Source organism: Melozone crissalis, unplaced genomic scaffold (genome assembly GCF_028551555.1).
Source record: "Melozone crissalis strain CALT ecotype California unplaced genomic scaffold, PUWL_Pcris_2 ptg000023l_1, whole genome shotgun sequence".
In the NCBI taxonomy this organism is placed as follows: domain Eukaryota; kingdom Metazoa; phylum Chordata; class Aves; order Passeriformes; family Passerellidae; genus Melozone; species Melozone crissalis.
The window spans coordinates 21,089,509-21,096,263 of record NW_026535801.1 but is presented as its reverse complement, the minus strand read 5'-3'; the positions used below and the strand labels follow the sequence as shown (position 1 = coordinate 21,096,263).

The 6,755-nt window shown below is 36.2% G+C and overlaps 1 long non-coding RNA gene across 1 annotated transcript; it reads left to right on the top strand.

The window, feature by feature from the left end:
* The first annotated feature begins 393 nt into the window (after positions 1-393).
* On the top strand, positions 394-6,521 carry LOC128938338 (uncharacterized). The gene is made up of 3 exons (XR_008483132.1): positions 394-515; positions 1,263-1,330; positions 6,425-6,521. It is a non-coding gene; the product is annotated as an uncharacterized LOC128938338 (long non-coding RNA).
* The last annotated feature ends 234 nt before the right edge of the window (positions 6,522-6,755 follow it).

The window sequence follows — 6,755 nt, the reverse complement described above, 5'->3', positions numbered from 1 at the left end:
CTGACAGCTACAAATATGCTATGATCATATGTAATCTTATAAACTCATACACTGTTAAGTGGATGCCCAATACACCTCCTCAAATGTGAGCAGTGGATAGCATTGCCAAGTTACAAAGTCAATATTGAACAGCACAGTCTTGCTCAGCTAATTTACAAAAAGTTTTCACTGGCTGGTCCATTTCTTCAGCTGTTAATATTCTAGCCTGACATATGTAGAACAAAGTTCAAAAGCAAACATGAACAATTTGCTAGACTAGCTGGCAGAAGCCAGACTGCACGAATGGCCTCAGGAGACTGACGCTGACTTTATGCCAATTTCAAATCTCTGCTCACTCTCCCAGTTTACCAAAAAAGCTACTTTTCCTTTCAGCCACACTGCTAAGGGCAACATGCGGAAGCCTGGTATCTGACTAATGCTCACCAAGTGTTACAAGGCTTGAGCAGAGGGAAATATGCAACCTTGTGACCCTGGCTCAGAATAGCCAAACTCCATCTGCTCTGAAACTTTAAATGGTAAGAACGCCTCCATTTCTTACTGGACATATTTGGAGGTAAGGACTGGCAATGACTGCTGTTGTGTTCATTTTAAGCTGCAAAATTTTCATGCAAAAAATTGGAAAAAAATTCTTCACTTTTCTGGGAAAAGTTAATCTTAAGAGTTAAAGACAACATGCAGAGTTGAAGCTTAAGTGATGTGTTGGATTTAAATGCAGTTAGGAATCAAAAAGTAAAAAAAGACTTGGTTGTATTGTGAGCTGATGCAACTCCACAGTTCAGAGAGCTGCAAGAACACAAAATGTAAAAGGAGCGAATGGATCTATTTACAACATACAGGCAAAAATGTATAAACATGAGTGGTGTAATGACATATCACACATGCATATTAGGACTAAAATATCTTTGGAATTTGAAAAGTTCCCAGGAAGCATTTCACAACTCAAGGAACTGCATCTAGTACAGTAAAATCCTGTGAGATACTATTTTGAAAAGTAGAAACAGACTAATCAGAGTGTTTAAAATTAGTGGTAGCTTATCTTGAAAGGATCATATGATCACATTTTTTATCTGCAAACGGAAACAGTGAGAACTACATAAATATATACAGTTGTGTCTGAGACAAAAATATACAAATTATTCCAACATTCTCTAACTTTCTTGGAACATGAATCATCTTTCATGGAGCTTTCTGTGGTTAAATTGTGCTCCATTTAGTCATGATAAATTCAATATTTTTCATTTTTTATATTTTTTTTAACGCAGGACTTTATCCAGGGAAAGCTCAGAAACTGCAAGTACAGAATTTCACAAAACTAGAGAAGAATGAACAGGTAGTATACCTTACAGTATATTGAGCATATTAATCACTGCCTGATAGAATCTTTCACAGCAAAATTTGTTATGGTCCATATGCTGGTATTTGTTGCAAGAAATCCTTATGAGAGTTATGTTAAAAAACATCAATGAAAAATACCACTGATTCCTCCTTAAACAAACCAATTCATTCAAGTAAGTGTCAGTACTCCTAAAGCCATGTGTTTATATCCACACTGGAGTATGCCTGAAATCCCACTGACATTTCCCCCCAAAATATCAATATAATGCTTCTTTTACATCTGAAAAACTGGTTTAAAAAAGAAAAGTAAGTTGCATAGGAAATACTACTAACCATTAATTATGATTCTGCAGTTTAGGATTGGTACAATTATTTTGTCATTTCTTAGTCTGATAGTTGTCAAGTTTGTGCATCTTGTTGACTTCTTTTAATCTAACACCATGGAAACTCTAATCATTGTATACCCTCTTCAGAGGATGGGTGCCTTTGGCTATAGTTAGAGACCGTCCTTTTCTACAGTGAGAGATGATTTATTTATTAAATGAAATAACTTCAATTCCTACAATGCTTACAAATCACTGATAAGTAGATTTACTGTCTTTAGTACCTTTCACATTTGGACCTAAAAAAGTGGACAATAATGTCAGAGACTTCTCGTCACTTTTTAAGCCATTACTTTTATAGGGATACAACAATAAAAACTTGAAAGGAAATTAAGAAAAAATAAGAATAACACCCCATACCACTTAAAGACTTCAGAATATATACATTTGACCATCTCTATACTACTGAAATTGAAGGAATTCTCAAATTATCTAATGCTGCACATATGTAAATACCTTCAGAAAAGAACGTGAAGTGTTAATTACTCTTTGCTTGTGTTTAAAAATAATTTGTATATCCTCTTTGAAAACATCTGGAATGATAAGTAAAGTAAGAGCATTTGGCTTAGAATAATCTAGGAATATACTTCCATTGCCCCATACATTGCCACAGGCATTTATTTTCTCAGATTTATTTCCTCCAGCTATGTTTCCAGATTTTTTTTTGTGGTTTCCATATTACTTGCAAAAGTTAAATCTTTTACTGAAAGACTTTAAACCCTGCTTTTGAAGGCAGGAAAGAAGGTTGGCTTTTTTTTTTATAATTTTATTTTTTATGACAATTTAGTCGGAACATTTTGGGTGACAGCCAAAGGCCAGCTACCTCCCACAGGCTCTTGTCCAGCAGCCTGTGAGCTGATAGCTGGATCTGCTTTCAAACAAAGTCTGATTTAGATTTATCTAACTTCACCAGTCTAAGAAGATTTTCTGTTTAGCAGGAATTGAACAAGCCCAGTTTTAAAAATGAATAAAATTCTTTTTAGATACTTGTTTTGAAGAGGATTTCTGGAATTTTTAACACATTTCTCAGTCAGATGCTCTTTTCATTTCTAGTTTGATACATACCTGTGCAGTTCACTTATAAGTATTCATTATTCTGTCTAGTGTCTGTAAAGTTAAATTTAATTATGATCATAGAGAGAAGAATTAAAACATGGATAATGCACACTGAGGAATGGAATTCACTTTGCAAATTATTTTCATGGCAATGTTGGAGAAGGTAGCAGGTATTCACTTTGCACTGATAGAAACAGAGAACAGCTCTTTTTCTTGCAGTGGAATATTAAACAGCAAAAACATAAATAATAATAATAATGATCTTTCTACAAAGGGTCACGTTGCTGATATGGTCACCTGGTCACACATCCAAATTAATTCACATCCAGCTCCTTTTTTATTTAATTTACGAGAAATCTAGAAAGCTGTTGTTAAGATTACATACAAAACCTACTTTTTGCACCATGAGGAGATCAGTGATTTTGGTTAAAACTAGAATTGGGAAAACAAAAATGCCAAGGTCATAAGGCAGTAGTCTAAATTAAGGCACAGTAACAATTTAAAGGAAGCAGAAGGAAAGTATTATCAGAAGAGATAGAAATCTCATAAGCTTCTTGCACTGCAAATGCTGACAAGTGAAGTACAAATCCATTACTTTTAAATTCCTTGTGTATAGTGTCTTATATTTGAGGTGCCTGCTATGGCATAAATATTCTTCTGCCAGAAAATGAGCATAACTTTCATAAAGTGTGCTTTTGAAATAATTGAACATGTAAAGTATATTAGAGCATAGTATTAGTTCCTCTGATTTCATGTCCTAGCAGTCGCAAGTGCAAAAGCATCACGCAACAGTGTCATTTATACCAAGCACATTAATACTCTTGGAATGCTTGTAAACAGTAACAAAATTCTGGCAAGTTTTGTGCCTACAAAGCAAATGTTTGTATATATTGTACCCAGAAGCCTTTAAGGTGACAGATTGAAGATTTTATTCTCTTTCTCCAAAACCCCATGCAGGATAGTGATTAGCAATGTTGTCTCTATCACCCAAATTTATGGTTGACCGGATCTGCAGGGCCAATTCTGCATAACCTTTATGGGTGTAACATCTGTATTCCACTCCTACTTCAGTCTCACTGGAGTTAATGGCAAAACTTCTGTATCCCTTAGGGTTTTTCTTGGGCTCTTTGAACCATATGGAAGCAGAGCTGCTAGCTTGTTATGGATCCCCTGTCAGACTGCTGCTGCATGCTTGCTTCCCAGAAGAATTTGTAAAAAACAGAAGCTTTCAAGGTTTTCTCCTTCCAGTGCCCCATCCATCTGTTAGCTTTAAATAATATCTTATGGATAAACTTACATGGGCACCTTTGTCATCTGGGAATATGCAATGGGTTTGTAACAGAAGCAGCTCAAGGAAGAAAGACTGCCTGTTGCAGTGCTCTGAAATTCTGAGACTATTGCATTGCTAAAGCACATACTTAGTAGTAGTTAGTGGATGCTTCTTACTAAATATTGTTGCTAAATATAGCTGTATTAAGTCTTCCAGACTCACCAGTGAGAAAATGTAAGAGCCTTACCTTTTAAGTAATCAAAGTTACTACTCTAAAGCCACCACTCCACTGCTAAGTCTGGAGTTTATGTGCTCAAGGCCTTAATACTAAAACTAAAGCACGTCCTGAAAACAAATGTGTATCATAAACATCAGCATAGGTGCACTTCACCACTGAGGATAATACTGTGACACCACATATTTCCTTTTTAAAGAACAATACCAATCAGCTAATGCCTGAAAATTATTTGGAAGGAAGTGAGTGTAGCACAGCAGCATTTTTATATTAGTTTGGTCTTGCACAATGCTGTCCCTCCTTTCCTTCCTGCCCAATACTATTTTAGAAATATTCAAGGTTTTTAAAAGGGGCCAGAAAACAAGAGCCAGGACTTGATTTCCATAGTAGTCACAAATGGCAGCTGTAGGGCAAACACAAAATGTTGCGATTACAATCAGTGCCTTTTTTCCTATTGAAAAGACTCTTCCCGTATTCACATAGAGTAAACTCAAAGGAAAAGGACAAAAAAGACATTTTCTCTTCATAGTATTTCTTTGGCATGGATAAGAAGTATTTAAAGTACAGCAGATGTGCCTATGCTGTACAATGGAAATGGAGTCTTTTATAACATCTGTTTAAATATTTTTATTTCAATACATATATTGCTGTAATTGGACAGTGGCATGCTATCCTCATAGTTTTCTTTCCCAGAACTATGTGAGTTTCAAATATCTAAATGTTTTACAAGTTTATAATAAGATGACACAATCTTTCTTGGCTTAGTGAAGGCAAAACAAAAAATGCCTTAACATTTTGTAAATTTGTACAATTTGCATATTTCTGTGGTTTATCTGGTAGCAAATATTAACTGAAGCATTTTTGGGGGATTTGTGTACTGTCCTCTCAATAGAAGTATTCTGTAACATCATCTATTCCACCGAGAAGAAAGCCTAGAAAAAATCAGTCCCTCTGCCAAAGTGAAATGAGATTGGTTAGTCACAGACAATGTGTGCTTATACAGTCTACATCACTCAAAACCCCAAAACCTAAAATGTTCTATATAAGTAAACCTGAAAAAGATCGACAATATAAGTGAATTAGTGCTTTGCTTTTTTTGAGTTTTCCTGGAATCATTCAGAAAGACCTGTAGTATCTTTATCTCAGATCCACATTGATTTCACCCCAGGAAACTTACTAGGTTGTTTTTTAAAAGGCATAAACATAGCAAAACGCTTCAAACCTTTAAAATGCATTGTTTAAAAACCTTTTGGTAAAGGTGTGCTTACAAGTGTAGCTATTTTGAGGGACAAAACTACTAAGGAGAGCAAACATAGGTACTACTATGAACTCCTCTTTCCAGAGGTCTGCCAAGGAGGAAAAGGAGAAGAATGGGTGCAGGTAGTTCTAAAAAATATCTACTCATTTTTTGATGAGTACATGGCTCATAGGTTGATCAATTTTAGTCCTCATGATGGGGCTGTATCATATAATCATCCCTTGGGATTGTGACAGCCTGAAGGCTGATGGATATTCTGAATATCCAGTGAGGGCTGTAAGCATGCCAGGAAGGTCTTCTGAGGGCAATATTGCTGGGCTGCACTGAGAACTAGCCCATCCCCATCCTGCAGGAAAGCAAAATGATCACAGAGAGTCCTGGAGTGAACTGTCCCCAGAGATCCTCTTCCATCCCAGCCCTCTGAGGCACCCACTAGGCTGCTAGAGGAAATATTCATATGCAGTAGGGAAAGCTGGCCAGTATTTTTGTCATATATGATGTGTATCTGAACAACATTAAAAGTGTGAAGTCTAAAATCTAGTAAAACCCAACAGGATGGACTTAGAGGCCAGAGCTAAATATAAAGCCAGACTCCTCTCAGGCATATCCAGACACAGAAAAGAGACAACAGGCACAAATTGAAGTGCAGGGAATTCCACTTGAACTTGGAAAAAAAACCCCTAACTATAAAAGTGATTGAATAATGTAACAGGTTACATTGACTAGAAGTAGAACAAGAGCACAAAAATCAAAATGTCAAAAATGTTAATAGGCACTTTTTGAATAATGAAATGCAACAATGATACCCTGCCTTCTCAGAAGCAAGTTGTGGCTATGTGAGGATAATAAAAACTTTTGGCAATTGTCACTTTTCTTTCTCTTTTCAGGAACACTTCCAAGTAGGAGGTAATTGAAGAGCCATCACATCAATGAGGAGGTACTTCCGTGCTGCATTTCTTGGCTGCTGCAAGAAGCCCAGCTTCTTCTCTTTAGTGCCTAAGAGGTCTTTCTCTCCTGTTACTTTCCTGGTGATAACTTAATTTCATTTCTTTATCTGCATCAAATTTTCTCAGTAAGATTCTTCTCCATAGCAAGATTCTTCTCCATAGATCTCAAGAAATTGAGATCCTGTAAAAATTTAAAGTCAATGCACTCCTCAGCAGCAATCTCTTTCCAGTCTGCTGCTCAACTCTTACCCTCTTTTTATGCTGGCCTCCT